The sequence below is a fragment of the Bidens hawaiensis genome, unplaced genomic scaffold (assembly GCF_021521415.1).
Source record: "Bidens hawaiensis isolate Kalapana, Puna unplaced genomic scaffold, B.hawaiensis_p1.1 tig00009085_1, whole genome shotgun sequence".
Classification (NCBI taxonomy): domain Eukaryota; kingdom Viridiplantae; phylum Streptophyta; class Magnoliopsida; order Asterales; family Asteraceae; genus Bidens; species Bidens hawaiensis.
The window spans coordinates 595,707-612,293 of record NW_027491667.1 but is presented as its reverse complement, the minus strand read 5'-3'; the positions used below and the strand labels follow the sequence as shown (position 1 = coordinate 612,293).

General features: G+C 41.3%; 1 pseudogene; it reads right to left on the bottom strand.

Annotated features, from left to right (window-relative positions):
* Nucleotides 1–2,242: 2,242 nt before the first annotated feature.
* On the bottom strand, nucleotides 2,243–14,708 carry LOC143531104 (helicase-like transcription factor CHR28; annotated as a pseudogene).
* Between the last annotated feature and the right edge of the window lie 1,879 nt (nucleotides 14,709–16,587).

The following is a 16,587-nucleotide window of genomic DNA, read 5'->3' as shown; positions in this document are numbered from 1 at the left end:
AGAATTAAGGTATACTCCATCTATCAAGATTCTTTTCCCTCTTTGTGTGAGAAGTGAGCAAATAAATTGTCATGAGATATGGATTTTTTTTTATTTTGCAATTTAAGTTTTTTTTATCAAACAATACTTTTTAACTATAAACCATTCAGTAACTAAGCTGACGCATAAAATTGATTATATGCAGGTTTTGAAGTGAGGTATAAAAGCATAGGTAATAAGCTATGAGAGAAAACTTTTGTAAATGCATAGGGTAGGTTCAATTCCATTACTAATTTTTCCTTTTTATAATGAATTTGGGTGTTTATTTTATCACATCAAGATTATGTTATTGTTATTTATATTTATCTTGATTAAATGCAGATGATGTTGAATCCTGATATTTAGAATAAGTCAATTGCTAAAGTTGTATTGAATCACGGGTTTTCGAAAGACGCTCTTTTTAAGTCCCTTTTTATTAATGTGAATTGTTAAGTTTGTAAACTTTTATGTGAAAATATTATGATCACTTCTGGATGTCAATTTAACGTTGTTTCATTTGTTCACACTAAAAGTTGACTCTCATTTGAACATTTTGTAACATTTTAAAACATAATTTTATGCATTTATTATTTGTCTTTAATTGTGTTCATATATTTTAGTTATTTGGTTATATTTTATTTTGATTTTAAATTTTCATAGATTTATTAATATTAATGTGTTATAATATTTTTTTTCACCCTTGTGTAACACGGGATATAAGCTAGTTAATTAATATCCCAAAACACTAGTAACTGACGTCATCATATTAGTTTTAACTATTTAACCGTTGTGAATTGGCTTTAAAGCCCTTTACATGTCAATATGTCATGTTACTCTATCTTGTGAGCATCGGAGGCTAGAGTTGCACAAATCGGGTTTTTTAAATACCCGGGTTAGGGTTCGGGTATTGTCTCTAAAACCATACCCTGTGTATCGGGTTCGGGTCAGGTATAAAACCGGGTATTCTAAAACTGGGTATTTGAATACCCTATTTACGGATATTGAAAAAAACCCAATTTTTGGGTATTTTTCGGATATATATTGGATTTTTTAAGGGGTTGCACCTTTTAGGATTATTTTTCGGGTAATATCGGGTATTTGAAAAAACCCGGTCCTAGGTATTTATGTAAAACCCGGTTCGGGTATGGAACCGGTTCAGGTTTTCGGGTATTACTAGATACAAATCGGGTACGGGTTTTGGTACTAAAATGCATACCCTATCCGTACCCTACAGGTAGGGTCGGGTACGGGTCCAGGTATTAAAAACCCGGGTATAAAAAACCGGTTCCGAATATTTTTATCGGGTTCGGGTTTTTTGTGCACCTCTATCGGAGGCTATAAAGCCCTTATGTCTTGTTGCTTCGTTGTGGTTCGAAGCCCTAAGGGGCTTTAACCATTATTTGTTTTTTGTTTTTTCATTTTTTTATAAAATTAAACAAAACAATAGAATAAAAAGAGTTAGCCGTCGTTGTTCGAAACCATACTAGCCCAAAACATTTGTGACGGATCCCACGGGTTCAGTTTCATGCCCGCATTCGTGTTCTGGCTTGAGAGTGTGTATTGGAGAAGAAGGTAGATTGTTTAAATAGATCTACCTTTTTTATGTTGAATAGTCTCACGATCATTGGGATTGAACCAACCCCCCCCCCCCACCCACCCACCCCATCACACAAACCCCACAAACATTCCATCATGGCTCTACCATTATTCCCCTATGTCGCCTCGTCAATTGGTTTCCGGATCCCCCTCATCCCCCCCCCCAAAAAAAAATGTGTCCGGCGTCGTGTTTGAGGTGGCAAAGCCCCTGATGCCAACCACAAGTGGTCTAAGTGTTATTGAGAGGTTGGTTAGTTTAAAAGGTCTCTGACGTCACTATCATGTAGCCAGTGGGTGTTAACCAACCAACCAAATAAAAAACAAGTGTTATGAAGAGGTTAGTTAACTAAGATATTAACATCCTACTACATTCAAACTTTGGTATATAAACACCTATATAAAATACCTATAATAGACTACATATATTCCATGTAATTCTCATTTGTTGTTCATGTATTCTCTCTAATTAGGATACTTCCTTGTATGTTAAATAGAGATTGAAATCAATGAAAATATTTACTTTAAAAATTATATTCATTTCAGCAGCAATAGTAAATTACCACTATTTACTGGGCTTTGCATTTTATCTAAACAAAATTACCCAAAATTACCACCTAACTAATATAAGTTAATGTGCACCCATGAACAAATATATCAGATCTTCAGTGGTTAAACGATCGGTTGATGTTCCATTTCGATTTTTACCAAAAGCCGAATCAACCATTTTCCTCTTTTCATCCTGCATTAAGTAAAATTTCAGGGACATGGTAAAATAGTGAAACTACAGTTTTTAACTCCAGAAGTACAAACCTGGAGTTTAAAAATTTTGTCTTCAACTGTGTCTTTAACAGCGAGCCGGGACACTGTAACAGGACGAGTTTGACTGATTCGGTTAATGGCTTGATCTTCAGTAGTTGGATTCCACCACAGATCCAAAAGAATTACATGAGATGCAGCCAGCTTGTTTAAATCAAGATTATTAGCCTTCAGTGACATCAGCATTACCCTTACCTGCAACATAGTTCGTTTCTTGATAAAAATGAAAACAAAATTCCAAATAAATGCTTAACATGTCAAACGGGTTTAAAGCCGCACAAAGTGAATCTTTAATCGATAAAACCTCCTAAATCATTTTAATTAGAAACTCAGATTATTATAAAATAACAAAATATTTGTAATAATATTCGGCACTAATTTGTTAAAAAAGGGCTGATTGCATATAAAAGTTAACTTATATTATCACAATTAACTAATCATATTTTCTGAAACTTTAATGAGAATTTTAGCTATAATAAATTGGTTAACCGAAAAAAGTAAGTACTCGCTAGACAAAAATGTCAATTTTATCCGTATGAAGCACATGCCGTTTTAAACGTGTGAAATTTAATGACGAGTACAACTTTTAGTTAAACAAAAAAATGTGTTTTTGACCCAACCATTTATCCAACCCGCCCGTTAGCCAACTTTTAGCAATCAGTAAAAGAACTTTGACTTTGGTAAGTATAAAGAGTAGAAAGTAAACCTCGGGATCATTGTTGAACTGGTTAACAGCATGGTCCCTTGACGATAACGACATTGAGCCATCAAGTCTCCTGTATTCAATATGATTCTGATCAAGTGCCATTTCAAGAAGATCCAACATTTTCGTCCAATGTGAAAACACAATCGCTTTTACTGGTAGCTCTTTGACGCCCGAACCTTTTGATCTGCAATTTTTTTGAATAATCTCAACTGCAACTTTAATCTTGGAAGATGTATAATCTTGCTGCAGACCATTATCATCAGATATAGAATTTCTTAATGTGGTTTTGTTAAATACCACATCGGGCCCGATCGGGCTTTTGCATTTTGGTGATGGACATGTGTTATCATCGCTTGTTAGGAAGTCAGATACACACTGATAACGGAATACATGTCCACACAGGGTAACAACTGCATCTTCCGGTATATCCTATAAATCATAATCAGTTTTTAGTGTTCTCTTAAACTGACTTATTCTCTCAATTATAGAAGAATTAAAAATAATAATAATAATTTGAAGAGGTAGGTCCCAGCAAAGCCATGTTGGACCCGCAAGACTCACCTTGAAGAGGGACGTCTGCGCAAAGACCAACTGGATCCGCAGGACCCACCATGCTCAGAGATGAAGACCTTACACGCAGTAAGCCAGCTGTTCCCGCAGGAAAGCCTTCCTTGGTAAAGTACCCTGCATGTTCCCGCAGCTGCAGATACAAGCCAAGAAGGAAGGCTACCCGCACTAACAGTAAGGCTACACGCATAAGGCACTAACTCTTATACTTCAGTAATGTCACCTGAAGAAGGAATGAGCAGGGCGGGAATATCCCGCCCAAAAGAGCCAGTCCGTACGCTTCTAGAAGATCTTTTGTACTATACCTACCAAGGTATGGACAAATAGACAAGATCTGACAAAAGCGACCCATGAACCAATCACAGGGTGACAGCTCACTGACAATAGTACCAGGAGGAGCACGCTCCAGTACAAAATGTCACTATCAGCCGCTGCCTACCTACCAACTCCCATCGTGGCACGAACATAGCCCGTAGTTGGTGGAAAAGGAATATTATATACAGCTGGCCGTACCTGCTTGGAAACCTACCTTCGGCTATAAATACTCCAACACCTTGGAACGGTATTATGATCTCATATCATCTTATCTTCTCTAGCTATTTCTCTCAATATACACTTATATTCAGAGCAATCTAGTCTGATTCTCACGCCGGAGGGTGGTCACAAGGAGGAACCCCCCCCTTCTCAGTGACGAGCTTACGGTGTCTGTTTTGCAGGTCGAGAAGAATAACCATCTTTGCCCGACCTAACCCTCGTGGGAAACATCTACTTAACCCTTAGATTATCCTTAATCTGCCGGGGTCATCTAGTGTTTCTTCATTGGCGCCATCCGTGCATTAAGCTAGAACTAATTCTCTCTCAGTTTTTTCAAACTTCTGGAAAGATGGTTAGGGTTACTCCGATGCCAAGGCCACCGAGTGACCAAGAAACTCCGGTAACCACAACTCCAGCTACTGGGGGGAACACCGGTGAATACACGATTTTTACGAACACTACCCCGGTTACACAAGCCGGGGCAAGTGCAGTAAACAATCCTCCCATGGGATTCATTAATACCCAGGTGGAGAAACAACAGACGAGACTTCCCCAACAAACACTTGAACAAGTTAAAGCTTGGGCGGAAGCACGTCAGAAAGAATTCCAGGCTGAGTTGGACGAACGTTTACGTTCACTCCAGCAGGCCAATGACAAATTCGGAAGCACTAGACAACAGCTCAACATGAGCAACGATTGCGAGTACGTGGATGATGAAGATTGGGAAGAATCTGACAGTGACGCAAACCCTCGTCATAAGGCGAAAGGGAAGCGTAAAGAAGACTTCCACTCGAAGAGAAATTTCGAGGAAACCTTCAAAAATTTCAGACCAACAGCTGCGAATGCGGGAACGTCCAAATTTGCAAGGGACATTGCGGAAGCAATCGCCCCAAAGAGTGCCAAACAGATGTCCAACATAGGCACTTATGATGGCATATCTGACCCGGACGATCACTTGAACAGATTAATAGCGGGGGCAACCGTCAGTAATTGGACGGAACCCACATGGTGTTACATGTTCCAGATGACGCTAGTCGGGGCAGCCAGGGCGTGGTTTGATTGTCTACCGGTCCACCACATCTATGATTGGGCAGACTTCCAGCACAAATTCAGCCAGCACTTCAGTCAACAAAGAAAATATACTGAAGAGCAATGGACGATCCTCAACTGCATCCGGGAAGAAGACGAATCTTTGCTAGACTTCATCACTCGCTTCAACTCAAAGAAGCTAAGTCTGGGCAATATCAGCGAAGATCTTGTTCGCGCCGCTTTCATCCAGGGCGCTGAGTACCCAGAGCTCATCCGCACCTTGACAGGTAAAGACGGCATGCCATCCACGTGGGATGCCATCATGACGGCAGCTAAACGCTTTGCCGAAATGGAGAAGCAACTGGGTAGAGATCTTCCCCAGAACACAAACCTCTACACCCAGAGGACAAGAGAAAATAACGTCCATACCGCCCGACAAAACAAAAAGAGGAAGCTTGGTATTTGGCACTCAAGGGTAAACTTTGACACCTCATCCAACTCTCGCCCTCTCTTAGGCGGAAGGGACAACATGCAGTCGTCGAACCAGAATCCCAGATGGACGCCACTTACCAAAAGCGTCACCAAAATATTTGCCACCGAGAGGCTCCCATGGCCAAAGGCTCCAATAATCCGACAGCGTCAAAACGCTGATCAGAGCAAATCCTGTGACTTCCACGGGACAAAAGGACACACCACGGAGGAATGCATATCCTTGAAGGATGTCATCGAAACATTCGTCAGAGATGGGAAACTCACACACCTCGTGGCGTAATAGGTGCTGAGCAGGCTAACGCGTGTAGAACCCCAGTTGAGTAAACAACTACAGCACGCGGGTGAAACTCTGCAACTTCAATGTCGGAGACTACATACTGCGTAACAACGAGATTCCGAACCAGGAGCGCCCAGGAAAGCTGGCCCCGGTTTGGGAAGGGCCATACATTAAATTCTGGGAAAGGGCGCATACCGGCTCGAAAGGCTCGATGAACATGGAATGGAGCTCAATTACGCAGATGCTACATGTAGATCAATTCCAAACTTGTAAAGAAAAGGCCTAGAGCCACTTCTAATGGAAATGATTCTCCTTATCACATTGATGTTGATAGCCTTACCTTTATACTTATGAACTGACCACACTGATATGCCGGTATTCACCGCATAAATAAGTGAGGGAGGAAGTAAGTCGTTGCGTGTGGAAAGCGGCAAAACCCGCATAAACACAAAAACGGTAGAAAATTTCTAAGGAAAAGATGAGGAAAACCTTCACGCAGGTCAGATATAGATAAAGTTTGGTCATCCTACTAAGTGAAAGTGACGGTCCTACCCGCACAATCATGATAGAGGAAACTGAACATTAACTTATTATCAATCACGCGTCGAATGGTTAACTTATTCAAAACACTTAGAAAATTTCTAAGGAAAATATGAGGAAAACCTTCACGTAGGTCAGATATAGATAAAGTTTGGTCATCCTAAGTGAAAGTGACGGTCCTACCCGCACAATCATGATAGAGGAAACAGAACATTAACCTATTATCTGACACTCGTCGAAAAGTTAACTTATTCAAAACACTTAGAAAATTGCTAAATTAAATTAAAATATGCATGAGCAAATCATATAATGTTTATAAGGCAAGGCAATTGCTAAATTAAACTAAAATATGCATGAGCAAATCATATAACGTTTATAAAGCAAGCCATTAAGTGAAAGTGACGGTCCTACCCGCACAATCATTTATATTCACGATAAAAGCTGTTCAAACATTACAAAATGGCCAGGTATCTACCCGCCTATAAAATGTACAAATCTATCCTAACGGCTGGGAGGAATCTCAAGATTCAAGCTTCGGGACCACTTCCTCCAAACCCACTTGAACCCGCACCATCAGTCGGCTGCGGTGGTTCGAGGAAAGCTTTGAGAACAGCTAGCCCGTCATCAGCAGCAGCAACTTCATTCACCTTCTCCACAACCGGATGCGGGAAGGCAGCATACTGGTTCACAGCTTGGTCATAGGCAACTTCAGTATCAACATCGTGTAAAGGAAAATTGGAAGGCGGGATGCCTTTCTCTGCAAATCCTAGACCAAGCAAGAAACCAGCCTTCTCCCCATCCTCATGAGAAGCGTTGAGGGCTGCGCTCATGGCATCATCATAGGATGTATTCGCGAATATCCGATGCACAATCTACAATAAAAAATATATATAAAAAACTTTTCTAAGTATAAAGAAAAGCGCAAAGCAAATAAATTATGGAGCTATGCGTACCTGCGGCAACGCTTCTCGTAGAAGCCAATCCTTATTAGATAGAGCTTCTTGAAGGGTAGCTTGAGCTTGATCGCGGGCGCGTTCGGCTTCATTCTTGTTGAGGTTGGCAAGCAACACGTCCTTGGCAGCAGCCTCTTCAACGCCTTTAAGCTTGCGCTCAGTGCAATCAAGCACAGCCCTCTGATCCAAAAGCTCCTGTAGCTTCTTGGCATCTTCTAAAGCCAAAGCCTCATGAGCCTGCTGAAGCTTCTCCAGTTTGGCTTTAAGCTTTTCATTCTCAACGCGCAGAGGCTCAGCAACGGCTTCGGCTTTGGTGGCCCTTTCGGTGGCATTACGCGCAGTTTCCTTAGCCAACCTAAGCTGTTCGTTAACAGCTTGGGTAGCCTTGGAACGGGCCTCATGCCTGGCTTGGATCTCGGCCTCAAGGTCCTTGAAGGCCTTCTCTTTCTCCGCAGCGATGGCGGCAAGCCTCTTGTTTTCCTCCCGCAGCGATCGCGCCTGAGCCACCTCCAGGCTACGCGCAGTATTTAACTTGTCGTTTTCACGACAAAGTAACTTGACACTCGGCTGCATCCGGGTGAGAAGGATTCGAAGCTCATTGGACAACCTACCCTCCTGGTAGCTAGCCATTGCCTCCCCCAATGCACCGCTTGGAGCAGCATGACGCGCCCAGTCGACGCAGTCCACATCCGTCCTTAGAGTTGTTCCCCGGCGGATATTCCACCTTGGAGCATACACCTCATTGGAATCCGAAACTGCAAAAACAAAAAACAGTTAGGAAAAAATGATAAGAATGGATAATAGGCCAAAATAACCCCACGCACCTGTAGGGTCGATAACAGGCCGATAGCCGCTAAACCCATCACCTGAACCTAAAGGATATCCATCCAAGAGGTCAAGGAGATGGGAAGGAGGCAAAGGTTGGACTCCCTCATCAACAGAGGTAAGTCTAGAGGTTCCAACTCTAAACATACCTGGAGAACTGGCCCCAACAGAGGTAGTCGCTGACGCCGAATGCGACAATGCAGAAGCCATTGAGGTAGACACCATCGGAGATGAACTCATTTGAGATGAACTCATAACCGTGGTAGCAGCCGCAGATGAGCTCACGGAAAATGTCACTGCCGGTCCGGTGAAGGATGTAGTAAAGATGGCACTGACGGCCGGCGGAGATGACGTCATAACTGGAACAGTTGCTTCAACAGCATGAGCAACTGAACCAGCACCAAAAACAGGCGCAGCCGCCTGGGTCATCGTCTCAGATAGGTTGACCAAACCTATCGTCGTGGGTCCTGAACCGCTTCCTCCCGCACCGCTCTCGAAAGCGGATAAGTCCACTCCTGCATGAAGAAAAACAAGATATTAAAAACAAAGGCGGAAGGAAATGCGGAAAAGGTGAACAAAAAATATACTTACTGGCTTTCTTGATCCTGAAAGACCTGACAGGCGGAGATAGACCCGATGAAACTGGCCTCTTTGCGCCAGTCACCTTCGCAGCGCTTGGTGGTTCGGAAGTGACAGCCGTTGTCTCAACCTCTGAGACAATGGTCTCGTCACCACCACCAAGGTTCCCCGCCGCCTCCTCACTTTCAGTCTCGGAATCAGACTGATTCCCAGGTCGACGACGGAAGCAACCTTCGCCTTGCCCTTCACGCCAGCAGCCTTCTTCTTCCTCACAAAGAAAGGCCCATCTGCGGATCCCTCATCAGAAGATGACAAAATCAGAGGAATTCCAGCAGAAGTTTGAGCATGGAGAGGACGAGGATTAAAGAACTCCTTACCTGGCCGAGTGGCGCTTAAAATTTCGTGGCCTGGCGGGTAGACCTCTGCGAATCTATCCGCCGTCTGCTCCAAAATGGGCAACTCGTTCTCATCGAGATCACGAGTACCCAACCGTGCGGGACCACCAGTCTCCCGCGGATGCAAGAGTGACTGTAAGTCGTTCCCCTCTGAAATAAAAAACATAATGTTAGAAGAAAATCCTAAACCAACACAAAAGACGGAGCATACCGTAAGGAATATAGTTCAAACCGTATTCAAGGACGATGGGTATTTGCGGCGTCCCAGACCCGGCATCCTTCCACACGCAGCTCATCCCAAGCATCACCATCCCAAACTCCGCGAAGCGATAAACCAGAGTCTGGATCTGGGAGATCTTGGCGAACCATTCCGTCTCCTGGTAATTGGAGGCGTGAAGGTTAGGGAGTGCCCTCCCATTCTTGAACGTCATCGCGATGGGGATGACGCGAGCGGAGATGTAGAAAAACTCCCGCTTCCAAGAACGAAGACTACGCTCGGTAGCGCAGATCTTCAACCCCTTGATCCGAGTAACAAGGGTATACCAACCCTGGATGCACCTCCAGGTGTAGAAGGTCATCAGACGGTCGACGCGGGGCTCGATGCCCAAAATACGGCACACCCATTCGAAATGGCGAACTTTGGCAATTGCCATTGGGTGCACCTCCGTCAAGTGAACACCGTGTTTCTCCAGAACACGGTACACGAACTTCATTAATGGGAACCTTAGATTCCCATATAAGAAGAACGAGGCGTAAACCCCTATCTTGCCATTAGGGGCATCGTACACCGTCTGATGGGCCTCCGGAAACTCAGGCTCATAAGGCTCGAGCATGAACTTCTTGACGATATAATGGTATACATCGACAGAAAGAGTACACTGACACTCGCCAGCAGTACTCTTATCATCCTTATCGGACGTAGACATCGGGTTCTCAAGGTAAACGTCGGACTCCTCGACGTTAACCTCTGGATCTTGAGTAGAAGAAGACATTTTTCAGTGTTAAGAAAGCGGTTTCAGTAGAATGCTCGCCGGAAAAGATGAGTATTCGCCGGAAATCGCTTAAAAGGAAAAGGAGAGTGAAGTGAAGATGATGGATGAAATACACCCTCTCCCCCCTTATATACTCATCGCAATGAATACGATGAATTTAATGCGGATGAGAGAGAAAGCGCAGGCGCAATGACACGGCGACACGTGTGGATACAGCAAGCTGGCAACAGGTGTCGGAATGGCGCGTGTCATGAAACTCGCGCCCACGCGCCTGAAAAAGCGTCCTGATTGACCACATGCTGTCACGTCGTCATAACTTCCTGCACGTCCTGAAACCGTCAGAAGACGCCAACGTCCCTTCAACTGTTTGGACTGTCCTCATCCTTTCACCAACTCTCCGAATTCCAAAAAGATTCAAAAAGATTCAAAAATAAGAGGGAATATACCCCCTTACCTTGGAAAACAAGAAACCATAAGACAAGTGCGGGTACAGTGTCAAGGCGAAACCCTTCACATACTTAGCACTTGCAGGAAATTGAAGACAAGAATACCTTGGAAAGCAAGGAACCATAAGCCAAGTGCGGGTACAGTGTCAAGGCGAAACCCTTCACATACTTAGCACCTGCAGGGAATTGAAACCAAGAAGGATCTTATGGGCCATGCTTGCGGAAAGAGAAATAGCACACCCGCATGGCGGGAACGTTGAGAACTAGATTGTTTGAAGCTTCAAGGTGGAATTGGTTGTTTAACATAATTGATCACTATGTCTAAAACTACCAAAACCTCGTGGAGAATCTACACAAGTGAAATTGGTTGTTTAACATAATTGATCACTATGTCTAAAACTACCAAAACCTCGTGGAGAATCTACACAAGTGAAACTCAACGCTCCCGACTTGCGAGGAGGTTACACACCTACCCGCATCATACCCAAAGATCAGGCAGAAAAGTCGGGAATTTCTGCAAGTGACATTAGGAAAACTGCGGGAACAATCCCCACGGAAAACCTTAAAAAACGAAAAACCCTTCTCAAAACCCCTTGCTTAAAGTCCAAAAGTTCCCCTCACTTATTAACAATTCATGAGAAGAACAATGGACTGGGGGACTTGAAGAGGTAGGTCCCAGCAAAGCCATGTTGGACCCGCAAGACTCACCTTAAAGAGGGACGTCTGCGCAAAGACCAACTGGATCCGCATGACCCACCATGCTCAGAGATGAAGACCTTACACGCAGTAAGCCAGCTGTTCCCGCAGGAAAGCCTCCCTTGGTAAAGTACCCTGCCTGTTCCCGCAGCTGCAGATACAAGCCAAGAAGGAAGGCTACCCGCACTAACAGTAAGGCTACACGCATAAGGCACTAACTCTTATACTTCAGTAATGTCACCTGAAGAAGGAATGAGCAGGGCGGGAATATTCCCGCCCAAAAGAGCCAGTCCGTACGCTTCTAGAAGATCTTTTGTACTATACCTACCAAGGTATGGACAAATAGACAAGATCTGACAAAAGCGACCCATGAACCAATCACAGGGTGACAGCTCACTGACAATAGTACCAGGAGGAGCACGCTCCAGTACAAAATGTCACTATCAGCCGCTGCCTACCTACCAACTCCCATCGTGGCACGAACATAGCCCGTAGTTGGTGGAAAAGGAATATTATATACAGCTGGTCGTACCTGCTTGGAAACCTACCTTCGGCTATAAATACTCCAACACCTTGGAACGGTATTATGATCTCATATCATCTTATCTTCTCTAGCTATTTCTCTCAATATACACTTATATTCAGAGCAATCTAGTCTGATTCTCACGCCGGAGGGTGGTCACAAGGAGGAACCCCCCCCCCCTTCTCAGTGACGAGCTTACGGTGTCTGTTTTGCAGGTCGAGAAGAATAACCATCTTTGCCCGACCTAACCCTCGTGGGAAACATCTACTTAACCCCCAGATTACCTTTAATCTGCCGGGGTTATCTAGTGCTTCTTCATAATTATAATAATAATAATAATAATAATAATAATAATAGTGAAGGCCAATGAAACTCACATTACACAAGCAACATATGTTGAGAGTTTCCAAAATATTTTAACAAATAAGATTGCATATATTTAGGAAGGTTCTTTGCCATTCTTGAAGATCTACTAATAGATTCTTTGGTAAATCCCTTAACCAGCAATGGATGGCCACAAGCTTGTCGAAGCCGCAAAAGCATCAAAAGGATGTTTTCGTAGTTTTCACTCACAGTACCTGCATCCGCATATGTCTTTAAAAGAGTATTATTAGCTTAATATTTATTCTTCTTGATTTGGTTTTAAATAGGTACAATTCAGTATTCACTTTTAGGAATATGAACACATATGTTAGCAAAAGCACCTTGAATTGTGAGCGTGATTCAACGTCAAGCTTCTGATAGAAAGATCGCTCTTCAGGTGAGAAGTCAACATGGGTCAACTTTATTGATTTCGGAAGCAAGTTAGCAATAGGCTCATCATCAATCCAATCTGTCCAGAAAAACTAAACTCTGATTAAACTAGCCTATTCGACTTTTACATCACACGGGCTGTATAAACTATAAACCAAACTTTTACATCATACAACCTGTATGACTTCTGCCACAATACACCACTGTCACATCATGATCACTCAGTTTCAGTAAAGTTATATGACCCATGGGAACAAATTTTCCCATATCATACGGGTCACATAGGGTCATGCGGCCCATATTATTCGGAGAAAAATGCAATACGAACTGCCTTGTTAGTGGTGTATGGATAGTATGTCAGTGGTGTTTTCTTTAGCACTGACCATTTAGAATTAAACAGTCATAGAGGGTTCTACTCTTAAGCATCTTATCCTGTGACGGTTTAAAACAAATTCTTTTTATCTAAAACATATCCATGAACTTTATTGGCAGAAGTGAAAAGATACAAGTACACTATTTCATGATTCTTTTTAATCTTCATAAATATAAAAGTGCAGAAAGTACAACCTTTCCATTTAACTAAAAGCAAAGTAGACTAATCGGTATTAGTCGCTGATTAATAAGTAATCGGTGAGAGACCAATGTCATTTTAGCTTGTCGGACCCAATAATTGGTAGGCTGTCAAAGCTTGTTAAATCGAGCCAAAACGTTCAAATTTTAGTCAAATTTCAGGTTGGTGCAACTGCCGTATGATACTATACAGTATACACCATGCGTAATTAATTATAAGGCACAGTTTATTACAAACATGCATAATAATACAAATAAACATGCATGATAAGTTATTTACCTGATTCATCATTTTCATTGTCACCACTTTGATTATTGTCTCTTTCCTCGTTTTCAAAAGACGGTTCTCCTTGCTTTTCATTTAAATTGTCAACAATCAATTCTTCATTTTCATTTCTTTCTATATTTTCTGTACAAAACAATTTCATTTTTTTAATTAGATTACAACAATGCTTAATACAAAAGAATTGTCATGCTTAATTTAAAAATCGTACCATTTGTGTTAGAGGACCATTATCATACAAATCTGCCTGCATTGTCCAAAGAGAATCTGTTGTTATGTAGTTGATTGCAGGCGTTTGAATTGGATCACCAAGTGCTCCATGCCTTTTCTGGTACTCGTGTGTGTAAAGTACCACAAGGAACGTTATAGGTCCGCCGTATTGAGCATTTTCACCACCCCATCCCTCCTTTGTGCTTTTTAAATTATCAATTACATAGCTACACCAATCTATTTTTGATATATGAGAATAGTCTTTAATGGCATTAAATGAATCTCCAATTCACTGTTGTGGATTTTGTCATATGTCCCATGATTGTATTGAACACAACAAGAAAATATAGTTTGAACTTCGCCCCGGTGTCCCGGCTTTCCTTGATTTTATCCACAACATTTCCAATACTAATCCTTGCTGTTGTGAACTGATCTTTAAATAGATCTGTCGTTGGATTTGTACCTTGAAGCACCTTTATGTTACCCATCGGTATTCCCAGGATCTCGTGAACTAGTGAAGGTGTTATCTTGATAACATGATCTCCCACGTTTAATTCATTAAGATGGTGATTGTAGTTCACAAGCAACCAATATCCTAAGGCTGTTGGAATGCTCTTTATATTCATTTGCAAAATTGAACCGAATCCCATCTCCCTAACACAAGCTTGTTGTTCTTCGGTCAATGACTGGATTGTTTCCCATAAATTAACAGGCGAACATCTCATCCGTAGTTTAATATCCAGGAACTCTTCAAAAGGTTGCTCGTTTTTTAATTCTTTAGTCACTGATGCTTTCCCTTTCTTCTTTAAGTGTTTGAAGTCGATATCAGAGTCAGAAACAACATGTTTACGTTTAACAATGTTTTCTTTTCGTGCTTTCCTTACTACCTTTTCGGCAAAAGTTTTCATCCTCTTGTGTGTTGTTTGTTTATCTGCATGAATATAATATGCATGAGATAAACTTGGTGATCGATTGATAGTGATATTGTACTGTAATTGATTGTATGTTTACATAAGAGAACACGGATGAGATTTTTTTCCCGAATACCTGTACCCGTCCGTCTATTTGGTACGGGTATGGGTACCTAGATTTATTGATTTTAGGTACGGGTACTTTTGGGTACAGGTGCGGGTATTACGGGTACTCAGTATCCGTTAGAAATATGTAGGGGTTTTTATTGAGATTTCCAAAACTAATAACTCTAACCGTGTTTTTATTGGGATATTCTCAAGGCTTCAAGTGGGCTTTTCAAAACCATTGATAATCAAAATATTAAGTGCTAACAGTTTTAATCAAACCATAGTTCTTTTCTCTTCTTCTTCTTCCATTCAATAACTCGTAACAGCCACCATGCATGGATTTTATATTATGGTTGATTTTTTTCATTTTTAGTTAATTAGTTTTAGTATTATGGTTATGGTATTACGGTTTTGGTTTTGGTATTATAGATAATTGATTGTCGGTACCTTACTGGTATCGATACCAAGTTTAGTGGAGATTTAAAAAAAAAAGTAAAAAGTGATACCAAAGCAGGCGTCGTACCTATATTACCCGTACCATAAAATTCGGTACGAGTATGGGTACCCAGATTTACTGATTTTAGGTACGTGTACTTTCGGGTACAGATAAGGGTACAAGTACGGGTACGGTACCGATCTCATCCCTAGAAGAGAATACAAGGAGACTATAAAAGAGTAAGTGTTTACATTCTAAACCCTCTAAGATAGACTAAGGGCATGTTTGGGATTGAGTTTGAAAACAACTTATTGACTTTTTGTTTTTTTCAAAAAGCCAATAAGTTTAAAAAATGTCTGCCAATCACAAAAGTCCTTATTGAGCTTTTTGATAAGGTTAAAAAGCTGTTTTTCTAAAAGCCGCAATCAATAAGTTGTTTTCAAACTATATCCCAAACATGCTCTAATACTTGTTTTGTTTTGTTTTGTTTTCTTTTACACACATAGATGCAACTAATTTTGATTTTGATTTTGATTTTAACAATGAATTTTCCATGATCAACGACAATAAATTTTTAAGATTTTGTAGTGACTTTGAATAGGGCTTAGATACTCAAGAGACGAGTGCGGATTTTAGTGGAACGATTACAAATAAGAAGTAACTTGAGACTATAATAATACCCTTAATTGAAGAAAGCCCAAATTTTATGCCACCGCATTAGTTTTAAAATGAAATCGAGAGGTAGGATCCTTCGTACGCTTTGTACGATAAGGAGGCATTGTACAATAACCGCCCCCCTATATATAATTTTTACATATAAAAATTCCAATCCAATTAATCCTTGTTAGCCCGACTAGCACCTAGCGAATTCTACTAATGTACAAGTCAGTCGATAATAACTTGGATGAGCAGTGCACCTCCTAAGCCCCAAATTGTGTACCAAATTATGAAGAATGACCTAATTATTATAAAGTAACAAAAACATAATTCTTTCGGAAATGTAACGGCAAATTAGGTCATCAAAGCAACAAATACATACGCATTGTGAGATTGCATGAAGAGTAAACAATTAATTAACAACCAGAAATGAGTTTCATTTTGCAATCTATACATACATATCCCTTACATTCACAGTTACCAGTTAATTGTGGATCGCATTAAGCAGTGGTGAGTTTAAGGTGATGTTTGGGAGAGGTAAAGTTATTACACTATATCTTATTAATTTAATTAAAAGTTATAAGGAGGTAAAATAAGAAATCTCAAACACCCCCTACGACTTTTAAGTGAATTCAGTTACGTTAAAACCTAGAAAAATAAATTCGTAAAGTTAAC